Source organism: Mirounga angustirostris, unplaced genomic scaffold (genome assembly GCF_029215605.1).
Source record: "Mirounga angustirostris isolate CCGP_5_RB_7025 unplaced genomic scaffold, mMirAng1.0.hap1 SCAF_14, whole genome shotgun sequence".
NCBI lineage: Eukaryota > Metazoa > Chordata > Mammalia > Carnivora > Phocidae > Mirounga > Mirounga angustirostris.
The window spans coordinates 52843526-52863927 of record NW_026991722.1 but is presented as its reverse complement, the minus strand read 5'-3'; the positions used below and the strand labels follow the sequence as shown (position 1 = coordinate 52863927).

At 42.4% G+C, this 20402-nt stretch overlaps 1 protein-coding gene and 1 long non-coding RNA gene across 16 annotated transcripts in view; one reads left to right on the top strand and one right to left on the bottom strand.

Annotated features, from left to right (window-relative positions):
- DLGAP1 (DLG associated protein 1) overlaps window positions 1-20402 on the top strand; it is a 317851-nt gene that overhangs the window by 208099 nt on the left and 89350 nt on the right. The gene's annotated exons all lie outside the window — the stretch shown is intronic.
- The window catches only part of LOC123852739 (uncharacterized), a 45019-nt gene that overhangs the window by 8721 nt on the left and 15896 nt on the right, over window positions 1-20402 (bottom strand). For 9 of the 14 annotated variants that reach the window (XR_010407311.1, XR_010407302.1, XR_010407307.1 and 6 more), the window contains 3 exons: window positions 19959-20214; window positions 17965-18090; window positions 9633-17053 (listed from right to left, as the gene is read on the bottom strand). This is a non-coding gene — a long non-coding RNA (uncharacterized LOC123852739). Of the gene's footprint in view, window positions 1-9632; window positions 17054-17960; window positions 18091-19958; window positions 20215-20402 lie in introns of those variants that run through there. The other 5 variants (XR_010407308.1, XR_010407306.1, XR_010407310.1 and 2 more) reach the window with 5 other exon arrangements.

Below are 20402 nucleotides of genomic sequence, written 5' to 3'. Positions count from 1 at the left end.
AACCTTAGCTTTCCCACTTTGAGAGAACTTAGAGAGAAGCAGCTAGGAATAGGGTTCCCTGATTACCTCACCAGGAGCCATGACATCTCTGTGGAGAGGGGAGCAGCTCCCCGAGTGAGCAGTGCCAGGAGCCAACCCCAAACTGGGGGTATTCTCATCAGATGGGATTGTCCCCTTACCTGCTCTTCTAGTCCCGGGGGCTGGGAAGAAAGGAAAGGTTTTCAGGCTGGTTCAACAAAGTGTTAAAGACTAATTTCATCAATATTAATAATATTTTCTTATGAAGCAGTTTATAAATTCACAATGTTCCTCAGTGCACCATTTGTCAACACTGGAAGTTTTTGAATAAGGAGGACTAAAGTGATTACAACCACAGATATCCAGAGAGCAGCCTTCTGTAAATCTTTGAACTTCTGTAGCCAAAAACTATTCTCTGCTGAGTAAGAAGGCTTGAGCACCTGGCAACAAATTAGCATAACCCAGAAAACCACTTGCATCCAAAGCGCCATAACCTAACCTTCACCACCCTCTCTGGGGTAGGAAATAGAAATTTATAAATCAAAATCAAGCTGTAAAGGAAAATCTACCAATTTTAGACAATGGCTTCTTTTCTTTCTCTTCTTTTTGTTTTTTAAGTGTGTAAGTTTCAATACCTATGTGTTTGTTTTTATTACTTTTAGCAATCTACCGGAAGTTGTCAATGTAAACAAAGCTCCTCCTTTAAAAGAATACCTAAGTCGGGCGCCTGGGTGGCTCAGATGGTTAAGCGTCTGCCTTCGGCTCAGGTCATGGTCTCAGGGTCCTGGGATCGAGTCCCGCATCGGGCTTCCTGCTCCTTGGGAGCCTGCTTCTCCCTCTGCCTCTCTCTCTGTCTCTGTCTCTCATGAATAAATAAATAAAATCTTTAAAAAAAAAAAGAATACCTAAGTCTATTAAGCTATGTAAGAAGGCAGCTTTTAAGGACAGTGGTCTAATCAGCAGTCTTTGAAGCCAACTCAATAGGGGTATCAGAGCCACTTCTAGTACTACTATCCTGAATTTAGAAAATGGCTTTTACATTTTAAATCTGCAATTATAGTCTGAACTTACTGTTCATTTTGGAGCATACCGTAATTCAGACAACTGCTAAAATCACTTGATGCTGGGGTTTGGAGTTTGACCTTGGAAATTACACCCTCTTAAATTATCCATCACACCCATTAAAATTAACTGTAAAATCAACTTGAAGATGATCCCACGTATATTTGGTAATTTAACTAAGATGTTTACATACCTAAATATTGCTGCAGGTGCACATACAACAGCTCTGTTAAAGGCATGAATGCTTTAAGTTGAAAGAGCACGCGTACGACTTTTGTTTGGTTTTGCTGACAATAAAGCCAAAGCATTTTCACAATAATATGTCAGTGAAATGCAAAATCAGATGCCAGTCCCAACACCGTACAGATCAGAAATGTTTTGGAGATATGTATGGATGTTCAGATGTTTCCTAGTTTTAACCAACACATATGCTTAGGTGAACACAAGAAAGCTACCAGATATGCCTCTGTGGAACGGAGGAGTGTTGGTTGAATATATGCCCATCAGGAAACAGAGGCTAGTTTTTTGGGTTTTTTTTTTAAAGATTTTATTTATTTATTTGAGACAGAGAATGAGAGACAGAGAGCATGAGAGGGAGGAGGGTCAGAGGGAGAAGCAGACTCCCTGCCAAGCAGGGAGCCCGATGCGGGACTCGATCCCGGGACTCCAGGATCATGACCTGAGCCGAAGGCAGTCGCTCAACCAACTGAGCCACCCAGGCGCCCGAAACAGAGGCTAGTTTAATTTCCTTTCAAGTACTGATTTTATAGATGGCCTCCTCAAATATAAACTCCTAACACGGGTTGGAACACACCGTTTTGTAATAAAGTATAGGATAGTAAAAAAGACATTCCTAGTTTCAAACTTTGTAGCCATGACTTCTTGACTGTGCTATAATCAGAAGCAAGTGACTGAGCCACACTGGCCTTATCTGTAAAACGGGGTGAGAGCTACTTAGCACACTCCAGATGGTTAAAGGCTTAAATAAAATGAGATAATGTTGAAGTACATAGTAAAGTGTTTGGCCTACAGACACTCAATATATTTTAGGTGTTTATTTATGTTGTTTTGTTTTTACTTTTATGACATTGGCTCAAAACTCCTAGAAGTTGAAGGGTGCCTGGCTGGCTCAGTTGGTGGAGCATGCGACTCGATCTCGGGGTTGTGAGTTCGAGCCCCACATTGGGTGTAGAGATTACTTAAAAATAAAAAATCCTTAAAAAAAAACCAAAAAACCCTCCTAAAGGTTGAACTGCTGGGTCAAAGGGTAAATGCACACGTATTTATACTAGACATTGCCATATACCCCTCCGCAGGAGCTGTGCCTTCTCACTTGACTGGCAATTTATAATAATATAAAAAATGCCTATCACCTGGGTATGCTTTTTAAGTCCTGGACAAAGAGCTAGACTATTGATAAGAAATGAAGGCAAGTAATAATACAAAGAGCTCACATTTGCTGAGCACTTTATAAACTGTTACAAACTTATAAACTGTTCATAGTTATAGCAAGCAAAGAGAACATTATCTCATTAAAACTTCACAGTAATTCAGTAGTTATTTTTATTATCATCTGGTTTTAGAAAGGAAGAAACCGAGGCATGGAGAAGTTACTAACTCAAGGTCATAGAATTTTTCAAACCCAGGACTGAGTAACAATTGAACCCTTGAAGTCATCTGCCACACTACCCTCCTTTTCTATATGCCTGCATCTCTGGATAGGTTAAAAGTGGTTTTATTTCAGTTTGTTATAAACTGTCCAGGAGATACCGCACACAGTGAAATCTCCAACTTTATATATAGTACCAACGGCTTCCAGGCACAATTTCACAAGAGTCAATGAAAGAGCAGCTGGTTAGTTTTTGTAAATAATTACAGTGGAGCATATATAAGTAAACATAATCCAGAATGTGTGTCTATCCGTGACAGGCATTGGTTTGGCTGGTCCTATTTAAGAAGGGGATCTAGATGTTGATGGAGATTGCTCCCTGGAGACCCTGAACAGAAAGAACACCATGGCCTGGAGACGAGGTTTGAGTTTCACCTCCATACTTACCTACCTGCTTGCCTTAGGCAAATCAGTTCTCATCCTGCAGGGGAGTAATGAGGTGATTTAGGAGTTTCATAGGCCCAGGAATCAGCTTCTTTTAGAAAATCCACCCTGTAGGGGTGACTGGCTGGCTCAGTTGGTAGAGCCTGTGACTCTTGATCTCAGGGTTGTGAGTTCAAGCCCCACTTTGGGTGTGGAGCCTACTTTAAAAAATAATAAATTAAATAAATAAATAATAAAACAAGGGAGATTAATGGGGCACCTGGGTGGCGCAGTTGGTTAAGCAGCCAACTCTTGGTTTTGGCTCAGGTCCTGATCTCTGGCTCGTGAGATGGAGCCCCATGTCAGGCTCCGTGCTCAATGCAACCTGCCTAAGACTCTCTCTGCCCCTCTCCTGCCCCTCTGCAATAAATAAGAAAGTCCACCCCGCACATTTCAAAAATTTTACAATGATCCCCATTCCCATTAATGAGCTTTCTGTAAACATTTTGAAAGAGTTTTTATCTACAATTAAAATTACACATGTAAAACTGAATTCATTTACAATTAGCTCTGATTCCTTGGCAACTGTACATATTTCAGAATTTCTCACAAAATGAAAAATACCTAATCCACAAAGTATGTATTTTCAAATGTAATGGTATTTTGTTACAATTAGTGATGCTAACATAATGGTAGGTTAGAACAGCATTTCATTAAATTTTTATTAATTTTGATTTTGCAGTTTTTATTCACGGTTTAGTGCCTGTCACTCTTTTTTCAAGACTCAAATATTTTATATCCTCTTGAAATTCTTACAAGCTTGGGCCTGCCACCTGCAGCACATAGGACCTAATAGGAATACCTATCCTATGGTCTTATGGGATTGCTGTGGGATTAAGTGCACTCTCTCTCTCTCTGTCAAATACATAAATAATCCAAATAATAATAATAATAAAATCATCAAGAAGAGAAAATACATTTCTAGTATTATATTTATCCAAAAAATTCACGTGTGGGGCACCTCACATGCGAGGCTAAGAATCCAACTCTTTAAAAAAAAAAAAAAAAGAATCCAACTCTTTTTTTTTTTTAAGATTTTATTTATTTGCGAGAGAGAGAATGAGAGAGAGCACGAGAGGGAGGAGGGTCAGAGGGAGAAGCAGACTCCCCGCTGAGCAGGGAGCCCAATGTGGGACTCGATCCCGGGACTCCAGGATCATGACCTGAGCTGAAGGCAGCCGCTCAACCAACTGAGCCACCCAGGTGCCCAAGAATCCAACTCTTAAGGACTAGAAGTACCTCATCTCTAGAGTGAAGTGTGCATATTTGCTATCATGAATTTGTTGCTATGTATAGAAAAACCAATCTACTATTGATACCATAAAGGACCAAGATATAAAGTTGACCCTCGAACAGTGTGGGGTTTTGGGATACCAACTTCCTGCATAGTCAAAAAGCTAAATATAAATTTTGACTCCCCAAAAACTTAACTACTTATAGACCACTGTTGACTGGAAGTCTTACCAATAACATAAACTGCTAATTAATACATATTTTGTATGTTATGTATATATATATATTATATGCTGTATTCTTACAATTAAGTAAGCTAGAGAAAAGAAAATGTTATTAAGAAAGCCATCAAGGGAGCACCTGGGTGGCTCAGTCGGTTAAGCATCTGCCTTTGGCTCAGGTTATGATCTCAGGGTCCTGGGATCAAGCCCCACATAGGGCTCCCTGCTTCTCCCTCTCCCTCTGCCGCCTCCCGTGTTTGTGCTTGCACTCCCTCTCTCTGTCAAATAAATAACCCAAATAATAATAAAGTCATCAAGAAGAGAAAATACATTGCTAGTATTGTACTATATTTATCCAAAAAATTCACATGTGGGGCACCCCACATGTGAGGTTAAGAATCCAACTCTTAATCTCATTTCAGGTCTTGATCTCGGGGTTGTGAGTTCAAGCCCCATGTTGGGCTCCATGCTAGGCATAGAGCCTGCTTTAAAAAAAAAAAAAAATCCACCTATAAGTGGGCCTGCACAGTTTAAACCCTTGTTGTTCAAGGGTCAACTATATATAATATACTGGTATATATATATATACACACACACACATATATATAATATACACACATATATATATTATATATAGTACATTATCTTATTTTTATAAAACTGCCCTTAGAATCTTTAGTAATATATTTAATAGCTATTTATTAATATATGATATATATTAATTATATATAATTAATATCTATATATATCTATATATATGCACAGAGTAGTATTATATAGAAATATGTTGTCTTACTTTTATAGAACACCTGTGTAATCATGTTTGCTGTGCTTCTAAAGGGTATGTTTCAGTATAGGGTAGTTGTTAAGAGTTTAGTTCTAGAGTTTGACTGCCTGGGTTTAAGTCCTGGCTCTCCTATTTACTAGCTGTGTGACTGTGGGCAAGTTAACTAACTTCTCTGGGCTTCTCTTTCCTCACTCACAGTTGAAATGACAATGGTTAATATATAGCAAGTTGCATACACTCAATAACAGATGACCATACTAGTAATAGTAACAGTAGACCTATTAGGAAAAAGGCTGAGAATGATTCTGGACATAAGGGTTTGCTGCAAAGCAAAGAAGCCGTGAGGTTGCTCTGCTTTGAGTGGTAGTCATGACTTGGCTCTCAGCTGGGAAAGGTCTTTTAAATTTACACATCAGTGTAGGAAGAAGGCAAGCACGGGCGCCAGTTTGGCTTTCCTCAACCCTGTGTCTTCAGGGGAGAATGTCGCACAGGGAACACAACTGAGTCCAACTAACCAGCCTCTCGGTGTGCTGGGTTCTTTCAGTCTGGGAGCTTTGTCAGTTTCCATTACTTGTTCAACCAAGGATTCATTTCAGACCCCAGTCAAGGGGCCCTCTGCTCTGTTTCTTGACATGGCAAGTCCTAACTTTCCTGGTTACTTTGAAGTGCTTTTGAAGATCGTATCCTATTATTACACATTAGAAAGAAATATGGTTTTGATCACGGGAGTGGGCCATTTTCCATTACTTGGCCCAGAAATCAAGGATTTTGGCAGAAGGCTTGGAGGAAGAGCCCTTGGCTTTAAGAACAGGGCAACATGGCTCTCAGCCCAGAGCAGGCCTTACACAGGACTTTTATGCCAAGTTACTCCATTTCTTTCTCGATGTCTATTTTTTCCAACAAGTATTTATTAAGCATCTATTGCACCCAAAACACTACTATCCTAAGAGCTATAAGGGATACAAAAAAAGAAAAATCGTCATGTAATCTATCTCATTAGGCTAATCAATTTAAAGGGCAACTCTATGAATAGCAGTAGTGCAATTATGTCAAATGGTATATTTCTTATCTTCATCAAACTGATGCCTCATCATCACATGCATCCAAGATTTAAGAGTGACCCTTACCTGGGTCACTATGATAGACACTATGCCAAGCTGACTCTTCAGCAACCTCACCTGTAAGCAGATTTTAGGCAAAGGGGCTGTGCTTCCTACACAAAATTCTAGTCCTGTGATAGTCCATGACCTTTGGCTGTCTCCACAAGACAGCACATTAAAGCTCTTCCTATGCTTTTGTACGGGTCCCTCTGGACACAGCTGAGAGCACCCAGGCCATGGACCACAGCTTGGGGACTTCTCTATTTGAAACCAATGGCAGTCAAAAGCTGTACTAGGGAAACAAAGGTACAGCATAATATCAGTTTTTACGTTCTTGTGGGGGTTATTACTGAATATGAAGATGAAATAGATCAAATGAATAAGACATTATACAACCATTGCTGCCTAGTGAATATCCTCTTTGATACTATATACTGATGTGACAATTGTAACATCTTGGCGAACTTTATGCTACCATGAGATTGCTTAGAGCTGTTCTCTTGATAATATAGGAATCAAACACTGACAGTACCAAGTACTGATGGAATAGAATGTTTTGCTGATGTTAAAAGACAGCAAATACCCAATGCCTCCAGAGCTTGATATTACTCTTTAAATTTTCCCACTCCTAAAAATGTAAGATTAACAGAAGAGTCACTGGGATCTTTATAAAGTACATTAACACAATGACGTTCCGAGCAGTGAAATGCACATCAATATGACTGAGAGAAGAAAACAGAAGTATGAGATCACAAGACAGAAGAGGGGGGGGAAGCTGTCTAGCAGAAAAACACAGTGGATAGTGAAACACCAGGTGATTTGTGAGTTGAAAATATTTAAAAGCACTAGCACAGTGGAAGGATCAGATGGGTCAGTCTTTTTTTTTTTTTTAAGATTTTATTTTATTATTTGAGAGAGCACAAGAGGGGTAGGGTCAGAGGGAGAAGCAGACTCCCTGCTGAGCAGGGAGCCTGATGCGGGACTTGATCCCAGGACCCTGGGATCATGACTTGAGTCGAAGGCAGTTGATTAACCAACTGAGCCACCCAGGCGCCCTGGGTCTCTTTCCCACCACTGCAATTGGTCTTTACCACAACTCTACTGTATTAACATATATATTTTTAAGATCTATTTATTTATTTTAGAGAGACAGACAGTGAGAGAGAGCACGACTGGGGAAGAGAGGGAGAAGCAGACTCCCCGCTGAGCAAGGAGCCCCATGCAGGGCTCGATCCCAGGACTCTGAGATCATGACCTGAGCTGAAGGCAGACACTGTTTAACTCAAGTCTTCCTTATTTAATAGACCCTCCTTACATTTAATTCTACCTTTCAAAAATAAAGAAATTGGCAATATCCAATCTGTAACCCCACATTCCTCTTCCTCATATCCATGTTTAAATAGTTATCTTCCAGGCGCCCCAGTCTAGTTTTCTTTTTAAGGAAAGATCAGTCACCTTAGAAAGACATTTGAACTGGTTTCAGATACACAACATATACCTGAAAAAAAAATTGTATTGAGCCAGGCACTGTGGAGGTACTGGATTCAGAGATGGTTAAGACACAGGGTCTGTTCTCTTGGGGGGGGGGGGGGAGGAGGAGGGGGCGAGGAGGGAAGACAGAAGTCTATAATTACAGTACAGTGATGAAAGATTATGAGAGGTACCTTCTAAAAGTTAAGAGAGGACAGGGACAGGGTAAATAATTCAGGAAGGTTTTACAGGACGGATGGTAACAGATACAAAACTTAAAAGACAAATAGGAGTTTGCCAGGTAAAGAAAGAGGACAAAAAATTACAGGCAGAGAAAACAGCATGTGTCAAGCAGCAAGCAGGAAAATAAGAGAAAGGAGCAAAAAGTGTATAGGGAGAGAATAGTAAGAAGCAGAAGAGAATGGGTCAAATTATACAAATGCCAACACAGAGTTGGACTTTATCCTTAGGAAGTGAGGAGCCATTGAAGATCTTAAAGCTAGTGAATGCAATGATCAGGTTTGTCTCTTTAAAAGATAATTCAGAGTCCACAGACTGAGGGTTTTAGAGGGGAGGGCGGTGGGGGAAATGGGTTAGCCCGGTGATGGGTATTAAGGAGGGCACATACTGCATGGAGCACTGGGTGTTGTATGGAAACAATGAATCGTGGATCACTGCATTGAAAACTGGTGATGTACTGTGTGGTGACTAACCTAACAAAATAAAATGTAAAAGATTAAAAAATAAAAGATAATTCAGAAGACAGTGTAGGGAATTAATTAATAAGGGTTTTGACTGGAGGCAGAGAATCCTGTGATTATTATGGAAGACCCTGTCAAGACCAAGGCAATCTATGGGATGAAAGAGATTGGATTCACGAAATTGATGACTATTTAAACATGGATATGAGGAAGAGGAATGTGGGGTTACAAATCGGATATTGCCAATTTCTGTATCTTTGAAAGGTAGAATTAAATGTAAGGAGGGTCTATTAAATAAGAAAGACTTGAGTTAAACAGAAGAAAGCTGTCAGCAAATAACTAATTGCAAGACGGAGATGGTGGCCATCTGTTGAAGGGAATCCCCATTAAGGTACATCCCAGGAAGCTTCTCGCATCCCGGGGAGGTTACCTTCAGCCAATCATCTACCTTCCGCACAGGAGAGGCCACACTCACCGCTCACATGTGAATGAATCAATTGGCTGCATCCGTGATTTAAGTCTAAAAACTTCCAAGGGGATGGAGCCCCATTGACAAAAATGGGACAGACAACTGGACTCTTGACTAGTTTGTATATGAAACTTTCTGTGATCAACAGGCTAGAACAGTTGGACTTTATATTGTAGTAATTTCTGTGATTACTATATATATTTTTTTAGTAAAGCGACAGAAGTTTATTAAGTGAAGATACAGAAAAAGCTCTCGAGAGGGGTCCCGACATGGTTGCCCAATTTCTGTGATTATTATACCCGTTTCTCAAATTAATTCTAAACCCCACTCTAACTAAAACCAGGAAAAGTGTCTTTTTTCTGCTGTTACCCAAAATGCCCCATTTCAGAAAATAAAATTAGAAAATTTGCTCTGCTTAAAAAAAATTAGGACATAATTAAATTGAAATAGCAGGTGAGAAATTTAATATCTGGTAAAGATTAGAATTATTTTATTCACCCCCAATAAACCCATCTGTGCAAGTATATAACAGATAAAGTCCCTTAGTATTTGAGACGAAGCTCATCATGTACAAACATGGTAGCTTTCTAATTACCTCATTTCATGTAGTTGACTATAATAGCATAATTTGAGTTAACAATCCATGGAATGTTTTGTATCAAAATCATAATGTATGACTTAGGAGGTCATGAAATAAGAGAATTCACATAGAAATTCAAGCAATATTCTCAATATAATTTACAAATGTCTGGATTTCATTCATATAATACATTACACATAAATAAGAAATTGAAAACTTGGAGAAGCAAAAGGTAATTAGACAATGATAGTGAAGTCAAGAAGGAAAGTCCAAAAATGTCTTTTAACCTTTCGGAAAACAAAAAAAGGAAAGGGAGATCAAAGTTTTCAATTAGAGGGAAGAATCTCATTTGGATAGCAATAAATACATAATATGTTTTTTCCTTTGGAATAGATTATAAAGAGTATAAAACACTGTATTTTAGAAGAATGGTTCATCTTTTTTAACTTAATTTTTCTTCATAATATATACAAGAAATATAAGTCTATGCTGGTAGGTCCAAATCTTACTTTGTTTAAAGAAAAAAGTCTCCACAATACTCATCCAGTCACAATGTCATGGTTTTGTGTATCCCTGCAGATATTTTCTAAACATATACACAAATGGAATAATTACATAGTGTATACACAAACAAAATCATTCTCATTTGTTCTACAACTTTTTTCATTTGACATTGTATCTTTAGCATCTGTTAAATTAGTATACATAGAGTTGCTTCCTTTTTTTTTTAAAGTAAGCTCTATGCTCAACATGGGGCTTGAACTCATGACCCTGAGATCAAGAGTCACATGCTCTACCGACTGAGCCAGCCAGGCGCCCTAGGTTATTTCCTTTTTAATATCTGCATAAAATTCTACTTTTATGGATGGCCATAGGTTATTTAACTTATTCCTTTGTGGAAATTAAAGTAGTATTTAGTATTTTTAGAGCTGAAATTCTTAATCTAGATCAATGAATGGGTTTTAGAGTGTCCCTTCGACCATCTGAAATTAGAATCTCAATTTGTATATGTATACGTGTGTGAATTATCTCTGGAGAAGAGCATCTATAGCTTTCAACAGATTATCTAAGAAGTCAAAGACCCCAAATGTAAAAGGGCCTCTTCATTATAGAATCTGTAGAATTGCAACTTCGGTGAAATTTTAGAAAACAGGATTGAATAGTTATGGAATAGTGTTTCTAAACTTTTTAAAAATCCAAAGCACCTCTTGATATACTTTACATACATACATATACATGATCACCATTAGCATAAATTCCCTCTTTCCACTCAGAAATTCTAATAAACCTCCCCAAAAGAAATATACAAAGCATCCCCCTTTTCCTGTTCCTTTTTGTGGGCGCCCCCCCCAAGTCACAGGAAGAGTCATAGCACCTCCAGCCAAAAAAAAGTGCCCAGGCTTCACTTTCAGTCACTGTAATATAAAAACCAATAAATATTTCATCTTATAAATTTAAAATTATGTTCTCATAGGTTTCACTTGTAGTAATATGGCAGAATCCATACATCCGTAAGTATACATATATATCCTTCAAAACACCCAAGATCTAATGAGTTAATAAGGAGTTACTGGAAAGCGGGAAGTTAGAGAGGTAACTAAAACAGTAAAGGTGCTTCTTCTGCATGGAGGGCATTTGCTGAATTAGGCTGATCGCAAGTTTAGGTTCTGATAATATCCTAGAGTAGGAAGAAGTGAGCAGATGTTAAAGCCCCAGTCTTCCCAAGGAGACGTCTAATGAGAAAACTATCCCATAAAACTTGCACCCCAAAAGATTACACTCTACCCATGAGCATGAACCAGAAGGTAAGTATATCCCTATGATCCACTTCCCCTTCCCCCCACTCCAAACAAAACATAGCAAAATAAAACACACATACACCAAGAAAACTCCTACCTTGGTACTAAAGTACTAAAGCTTCATGAGAAGCTGTAACCACACATGGACTTCTTTCACATCCTGGGCCCAAAGTTACATTGGCTGAGTGGTTCAAAGGACCTCAGGCTATGGATATTTCCATGATAATCCTTTACAGAAAAAGGAATATTTTTCTAGGCCCCAAATAACTTTGCAAAATAATTTTGCAAGGAACATGATCTTCTCACTGTCAAAAATGACTAAGCACACAAGGAAACAAGGCACCATGAAGAAGAGAACAGTTGCAACCAACGATTAAGATGTTAAATTATTAGAATTAAAATAAACAGGCTTTGGGCACCTGGGTGGCTCAGTCAGTTAAGCGTCTACCTTCGCCTCAGGTCATGATCCCAGGGTCCTGGAACTGAACCCCATGTCAGGCTCCCTGCTCAGTGGGGAGTGTCTGCTTCTCCCTCTCCCTCTGCCCCTCCCCCCGCTCATGCTCTCTCAAATAAAATCTTTAATAAAAATAAATAAAATAGGCTTTTCCCTTCTAAGAAAGGTAAATCTTAAAGTTTGTGGGATTCAGATGTTATGAATATAGTTATACATATACTGGCTATGTGTAAATAAAAGATAAGCTTTAGAAGATCTACAGGGAACAAGAAACTAAAAGTGATTAGGAGATTTGAAAAAGTAGTTACTTCTGGGGAAAGGAGAGGTGGTTTATAATGGGGAAAAGGTGCAGAGGGGGCTGGGAGCTGGGTGCTTTTAGGGTGCTGATCACATTCCAAATCATGATCCTGGATTGTGGTAATTATTCTTTTAGAATATTACATAGAGAAAGAGCCCCTTGATAAAATAATAAATACATTATAAGGCAACCTATCCTTTTTTTTTTTTATAAGATTGTATTTATTTATTTAAGAGAGAGCACGGGAGCTCCCACACAGGCTGGTCGATGGCGGGGGGCGGGGTGGGGGGGAGCAGAGGAGGAGGGAGAAGAAGAGGGTAAGAATCCAAGCAGACTCCACACTGAGCACTGAGGCTGAGGTGGGACTCTGGGCTCGATCCCACAACCCTGAGATCATAACCTGAGCTAACACCAAAAGTCGGAAGCTCAATGACTGAGTCACCAAAGCATCTCTAGTCTTTACAAAAACTACCCTCTGTCCCGTTTCCCCCCCTGAAGAGTCTGTTATGCCCTCCTGTTGGAGAATCAGCTGGATGATGTTTGAGGTTGTAGAACACAGGGGAATGATTACAGAGATAAGGTAGGAGGAAGCACGCATGCTCAGACAGCCCCTTCTACCTCATGGATCTGTAATGGGGGAGAACATAAAGAAAGACTAATGAACATTCAGACTGAACAAATCCACTCCCCGCATTTTTGTGCTTGGGACCTGGCCCTTGTCTGAAGCCCTACAACTTCTCCAGTCTGTTTGTCCCAAGAGCATATGTAACCTAAGTATTAGTCATCACACACCAGAAATAATTGGTAAAAAAAAGTTAATAATGCTAATAAAATATTAGTACTATTTTTATAGACGATGTAATTCTCTCAGAATTAAATGTTTAACAACTTGAGATGGAATTCACATACCATAAAATTCATCCATTTAAAGTATGTATTTAGATGTTTTGGGGTTTGTTTTAGTAGATTCAGAGTTGTGCAACCATCACCCACAATTTAAGTTCAGAACATTTTCATCATCCCAGTTAGTCACTCTCCACTCCCTACCCCCAAACCTAGGCAACCACTAATCTACTTTCTGTCCCTCAGAATTAAAATTTATGCTTCTGGTTTAACTGCCTTAAAGCAAACTATTTTGTATTATGAATCCTTGAAGCTGTTCCAATTCTAATCTCCTGAAAATAATTCAGGAGAATTATTGCTAATTCAGCCTCCAACTGTTTCCTTTGGGGCATCTGTGTGGCGCCACCTTGAGGAACACTACACATGCCAGGCAGCTCCATGGCAAATGCTTGACCAGGAGGTGTCTCTCCCCACCACCATAACCCACTCAGGCCCAAACACACACACAGCCTCTAACAGGATGTGAGGATAGAAAATGCCAACACAGCAGCAGGTCTTGGCCACCAAAGCTAATAGGTGGAATATATCCATTCCTAAGATAACCTCATGAATAGCTGTAGAATTTGGCAGGCATGCAATCATAGGCGTATAATGGGCTAGAGATAGATTTCCATGGAGGAGGAAGAGAAGCCTGCTTGGGAGAGAAAATGGAGAACCACCTCCTTCGGGAAGCAGGCCAGTAAGGTCCACTGCCAAGAACCCTGGCTAGGTGGCAGGAGAGGCTCTGTGAGGTGGGCACTGAGAGGATGCAAGGGCTCCTTGTTTGGGTTCTTCCCTTTCACACACTCTGCACGTGGTGGTAGATTTTCTTCTATAAGCATCCGTGAAAGACCATGATTTTGTCTTTTGGGATGGGAGGAGCACCCAATGAAAGCTGCCTGGGGCTCTGTAGTCTATTTCTTGGAGTTTAGATTATTTTGCTCTTGAGGCACTGTCTCAGTCTTTGGAGGCTGCTAGAAAAAATACCAGAGTCTGGGTGGCTTCACAACGGACATTTGTTTCTCACTGTTCTGGAGTCTTGAAAGTCTGAGATCAAAGCGCCAGCAGGGTCAACATCTAGTGAGGGCTCGCTTCTTGGGTTGCAGACAGTAGCCTTTTTGCTGTGTCCTCACATGACCTTTATATGTGGTGAGAGAGAAAGACAGGCATCTCCTCTTGTAAGGACACTAATCCCATCAGAAGGACCCCTATCCTCATGACCTCATCTAAACCTTATCACCTCCCAAAGGCCCCACCTCCAAACACCATCATTTTAGGGGACAGAGTTTCAACGTAAGAATTTAAGGAGGACACAAACATTCACCCTTAGGTGATATGGCCTAAATCAGATGTAATATTGTGACCAATCCTTCCCTTGGCTTACACAGAATAAATAGAATAAACTTGAATTAAAAGGGGGCAGGATATTCTTCATCTGTTCATTTCCCTTGTTCTTATAATTAGTCTTTATCGTGACCTTTGGGGGCATCTTGAATCTTTTAAAAATTAAACTGTTTCTGTGGAGGTAAAAATCAACAGGCTTTTCCCTTCTAAGAAAGGTAAATTTTCAAGTTTGTGGGATTCGGGTGGTGAGTGAGCGAGCCACAAAGTAGTGTCGTACGACTCAGAGAAAACAACAAGGCAGAAATGAACGGGCAGCCGGGCTGCTCCCCTTGAAATTCCAGGGGCTCCCTGAGCCCCTCTGGTTCCCGGAATGCTGTCACTCGGCTGCCTGTGGCGGCTGAGGAAAAACCCAGCAGCTCCCCTAAGGAAGCGGGACAACACCTCATCTGCCATCAGGGGCCAGATCCCCAAAGTGATGCCCTCAGAGCCCCGCACTACACAGGCGGTGGCACAGGCAAGCACAGAGTGGCCGGTCACATTCTGGCAGCGTGTCTACCGGTGGGACCCTCCAACGGTGAAAGGGACCGTTCACACCCTGGTCACCGGTGCCCACTGTCTTCACAGAAAAGGCTGACATGACCCGATCGGCCGGGCTCCTTTTGTGTGTCCTGAGAAAGGAGGGGCAGAGGTGACAGGGGGAAAGCCTGGATTCCCCTGAGCGCCAGCATTTTATTAATCTCATCTCAAGGGCTGTCACTCACCCAGGAAGGTCCTGAAGGCGCCTCACTTCTGCTTCTGAAGCAGCAGGATGCGGTAGCGGCTGTCTGGGTGCCCTGGAGGCCCCAGGAGGAGGCAGGTAAAGTATCAGAGCCACCCGGACCGGGCACTGAGGGGGACATGGGAACAACCAGCTCGGGACCAGCCACATCCCCCCCCACTGCTGCAGAAAGTTCCAGCAGCTGGGAAGCACCGAGAAACGCCTTCACATTATAGGTGACTTTTCCTCATCACCGAGCCTTGAAGAACCTGAGAGAGAGGTGTTAGCAGCACTTAAAATGGGCTGAATCCCTTCTAAGGATGAACTTGTGATTTGGATCCCTGATACATGTGAAGCCTGGAAATAGACTAAAATCACGGCTGGAGTAAATAATAGCTCTTTGTTGCAATTAGCAACATGAATTACAATTAATGACAATAAGTAACAATAGTATAAGCATTGACTTCGCCTGGGTGGCTCAGTTGTTAAGCGTCTGCCTTCGGCTCAGGTCATGATCCAAGAGTCCTGGGATCGAGCCCCGCATCGGGCTCCCTGCTCAGCAGGAAGCCTGCTTCTCCCTCTCCCGCTCCCCCTGCTTGTGTTCCCTCTCTTGCTATGTCTCCCTCTGTCAAATAAATAAATAAAATCTTTTAAAAAAAATAATAATAAGCATTGACTTCGTTCTAGGCCCTGCCCTAGGACCTTGGCATACATTATTTCACTAAATTTCTCACGACCTCTATCAGATAAGTACTTTAGCATGCCCAGTTACAGACGCAGAGAGATTCAGTGCCCAAGATCACCCAGCTAATAGGAGGCAGAGCCAGGACTGAAACCCATGTCTGTCTGATTCTAAAACTCTAAGCTGTGCCTGGAAGGGATGACGTCACTCAGGCTTTCAGAAGCGAGTACTTTTTCCAATTAGCCAGGTCAGGATTGAGCAAGGAGTTGGGAGGGAATAGCCACCTGCTGCTGCCCCAAGCTGGGCCAAGGGCAAGGCCCTGTCACCACGATCTAGCCTTATTCTTGGTCTTTTCCACAGGCACAGGCTGTGTGAAGGGGGTAGGGACCTGTAGGGACATGGAGACTGAACTCTGGGCTCCCCCTCATCCCGCTTTCCCATGCAGACCCCATCTTGGGGTTGAGAACTTTGCCCATCCTTCCCAGATTCCAAACCAAGCATAAATCACAAAATAACTAATCGAAGTGTAAATTCAATAGGAACACATCCACTTTCAAGGGTCCCCAGGTACCCGTCACTCAGTAAGAACCAGCCCAGTGCCTAGGTGGCTCAGTCATTAAGCGTCTGCCTTTAGCTCAGGTCATGATCCCAGGGTCCTGGGATCGAGCCCTACATCGGGCTCCCTGCTCAGCGGGAAGCCTGCTTCTCCCTCTCCCACTCCCCCTGCTTGTGTTCCCTCTCTCGCTGTCTCTCCCTCTGTTGAAAAATAAATAAGATCTTTAAAAAAAAAAAAAAAGAACCAGCCCAGGTCACTTACTTTTAAGGTGAACCCTGGTGTGCACTGGAGCCACCTGAATGCTCGCAGAGCCCACCTGGGGGGTTTCTCCATCAGTAGGTCTGGGGTATAGCCAGAGAGTCTGAGACACAATTTCCAGGTGCCCTGACACTGAGGGTTAGACCACCTTTGAGAACCACCACTTTAGGGGATGGAAGCTTTAGCTCTCTCATTTCGTTGTGGGGCACTTACCACTGCCCATGTACATGTGATAGCAGCTCTTCCCAAGGACTTCCATCCTCACCACCTGGGCTGGTTTCCCGTGGCTGCTGTAACAAGTTGCCATGATCTTGTGACTTAACACCAATCATCTTACAGCTTTGTGGTCTAAAATAGGTAGGCAGAGCTGCGCTCCATTGTGGAGGCTCTAGGGGAGAATCCACTTCCTTGCCTCTTCCAGCTTCTAGAGGCTGCTTGACTACTTATATTCTTGGCCTCGTGGCCGATGCATCTCCAAAGCCAGCAGGATGTAGCATCTTAAAACCTCACGTCCCCCATCCCCCTTTTCTCCCCAACCCGTTTCCAACACCTCTCCTCTGATCCTGACCCTCCTGCCTCCCTCTTATAGGGACCCTTGTGATTACACTGGGGCCACCTAGATAATCCAGGTTCATCTTGCCATTTTAAAATCCTTAACTTAATCACATTGGCCAAGTCCCCACTGCTGTGTAAGGTAACACACTCACAGATTTCAAAGATTCAGAATTTAGAAACTATTGTTTTGCCTATTGCCCCACCCACCCTACCACCTGTTTAAACAGCAGGTGTCCCTCCTTCCCACAAAAGAACACCAAAACAGTATCGGGATTTGAGCGATGCAATCCTTCTTACTTTCCCGGTAATAAAGGTCCTTTATAGGACAAAGGTCTTGTCTTTTATTACAAGAGGGGAGAAGTTAGTGAAGTGCCCATCAAGATGAGCCTCTTAAGACCATGCCCCAGGGCGCCTGGGTGGCTCAGTTGGTTAAGCGACTGCCTTCGGCTCAGGTCATGATCCTGGAGTCCCTGGATCGAGTCCCGCATTGGGCTCCCTGCTCGGCAGGGAGTCTGCTTCTCCCTCTGACCCTCCCCCCTCTCATGTGCTCTCTCTCATTCTCTCTCAAATAAATAAATAAAATCTTTAAAAAAAAAAAAAAAAAAAGACCATGCCCCAAACACGAGCTAAGTCTCCCCATACTTGCCAGACTTTTTAGAATCTAGAGCCGCAATGCCTCCTCTTCAGAGCCAGGAGCCTCCGGTGGCCCCACTGGGCTTGTTCACTCCGGGCTCAGTCAGAAGCACCACCTTCCAAACCTGCTAGCAGGCCGCTTGTGAAAGACACAAAAAGAGGAACTGAATTAAAAGTCTTTATTGCCTTTTGAATTTCTGATTATTACCTTCAGAATTTCTGGGCTGAGGTCCCAACCTCAAGGCTGTGAAATTTCTGTTGGTGGGTATAGTAATATGCTGAAGCTGCCATAACAAAGTACCACAGATGGGGTGGCTTAAACAACAGAAATGTATTTTCTGACAGTTCTGGAGGCTGGACGTCCAAGGCCAAGGTGGGGGCAGGTTGCTTCTTCAGAGGTCCCTCTCCTTGGCTTGCAGATGGCTCCCTTCTCCCTGTGTCCCCACATGGTCCCTCTTCTGTGAACATGTGCCCCTGGTGCTTCTCTTTTTTTTTTTTAAGATTTTATTTATTTACTTGACAGAGAAAGAGTGAGAGAGCACAAGCAGGGGGAGCGGCAGGGAGCCCAAGGTGGGGCTCAATCCCAGGACCCTGGGATCATGACCTGAGCTGAAGGCAGATGCTTAACCTACTGAGCCCCTCAGGCGTTTCCTTCCCCCCTTCTCTCTCTTCTTATAAGGACACCAGTCTTACTGGATTCAGGCCCACACTAATGACCTCATTGTAACTTAATCACCCCTTTAAAGACCCTGTCTCCAAATACAGTTGTTCTGATGTCCTGAGAGTTAGGACTTCCACATATGAACTTGGGGGTGGGCGTGGAGACACAGTTCAGCCCGTATCAGTGGGCTGGGGCTCTGGGAGATTCCAGAAGGTTACTTCTAGTGTATCAGGTGGGCTAGATGGAAGTAGCATGAGGGTCGGGGAGAGGAAGGCCAGGCTGTTGAATTTAAGAGAGTGCACCTCAGCCCAGAACAGCCTTTTGGTCTTAGATTAGGGGTGGGAGGAATGCAGAGAAGGTCAAAGTAGCCCCCAAAGGCTCAGGCTCAGTCTGTGTGAGAAAGCAGCAGGATTTAAGGCCCACCTTCCCCAGAGCCAATTCTCTGCAGAAGGTTTTTTGCTTAATACATAATTCATAGCTAATCACAGAAAGTCCACCAAGTCCTTACACACCACCGACACAGGGGAACCCAAGGGGCAGACACGGAGCATTTGTGTTTGAGGCTCTGAAAGGGCTGTGTGAGAGAAAGTGATTTCATTCTCCAGGCATGGTTCTGAGAGGGAAGTCAAACCGCCCACAAGCTGAAAAAAAACGAACAGCCTTATCTTAGTCTTGATTCCCCGCTCCTCTTTCTTCAAAGCCATTTAGAGGCAGGACACTGTGAACTGTCACTGTCAGAGTAAGTGCCATTGCAAGGTCCTTCCCAGGACATGTTGGGTCTATGACTCACAGCACCTGGAATCTCTGACATTTTTCCTTGACAAACCTTCATTACTTGCTGGTCAGACTCATTAACCAACATAGGCTTAAAATATATAAATATATAAGGACACACACACAAGGAAATAAGCCGGTCCCAAAAGAGACAAATACCGTATGATTCCACTTACACAAAGGACCTAGAGTGATCAAATTCATACAGACAGAAAGTGGAATGGCGGTTGCCAGGGGCTAGGGGAGAGGGAAGGATAGGGAGTTGTTTTATGGGGACAGAAATTTAGTTTTGGGAGATGACAAGAGTTCTGGAGCCTGCTTGCACAACAATGTGAATGTACTTACTGTAGACTTAAAAATAGTTAACATGGTAAATTTTGTGTGATATATATTTTAGCACAGCTTTTTTTTTTTTTTTTCTTCCAAAAACGCTGCTGGAAGCAATCATATAATGGAAAAAACACATGGCTGGGGTCAGGCCAACCTAGGTTAACCCCATCTCTGCCACTCACTAGTTTGGGGGCAATTTTCTGTTTTATTTCCATGTAACAAATCATCCAAAAACTTAGTACCTTAAAACAATAGCAATCATCTTGTTAGTCCTGTTTGTAAGGGCCAGGAATCTGGGAAGACCTTCTGCTGGGTAATTCTGGTTCAGGGGCTCTCCCAGGCTTGCAGTTGGTGAGGCGCTAGAACTCGGGGCTCGCTGAGCATCTCTTTCTCTTCCAATAGCCTCAAGGCTTCTCCATGTAACTTTTCCACGTGGCTGATGGCGGCTTCAGGGCAACTGGACAGCTCCTGTGGTGGCTCAGGGCTTCGGGCAGGCAGCTGCCCCAGGGAGAGAGGTAGAAATTGCATCCATCACCTTTTCTGATCTAGCCTCAGAGGTCATACAGGTCACTGCCTTCACACTCCCTCAGTCAAAAACAAATCATACACCCCCCAGATTCAAAGGGAGGGGAACTAGACTCCACCTCTTGACAGGAAGTGGCAAAGTTCCAGAACAGGGCTTGGCC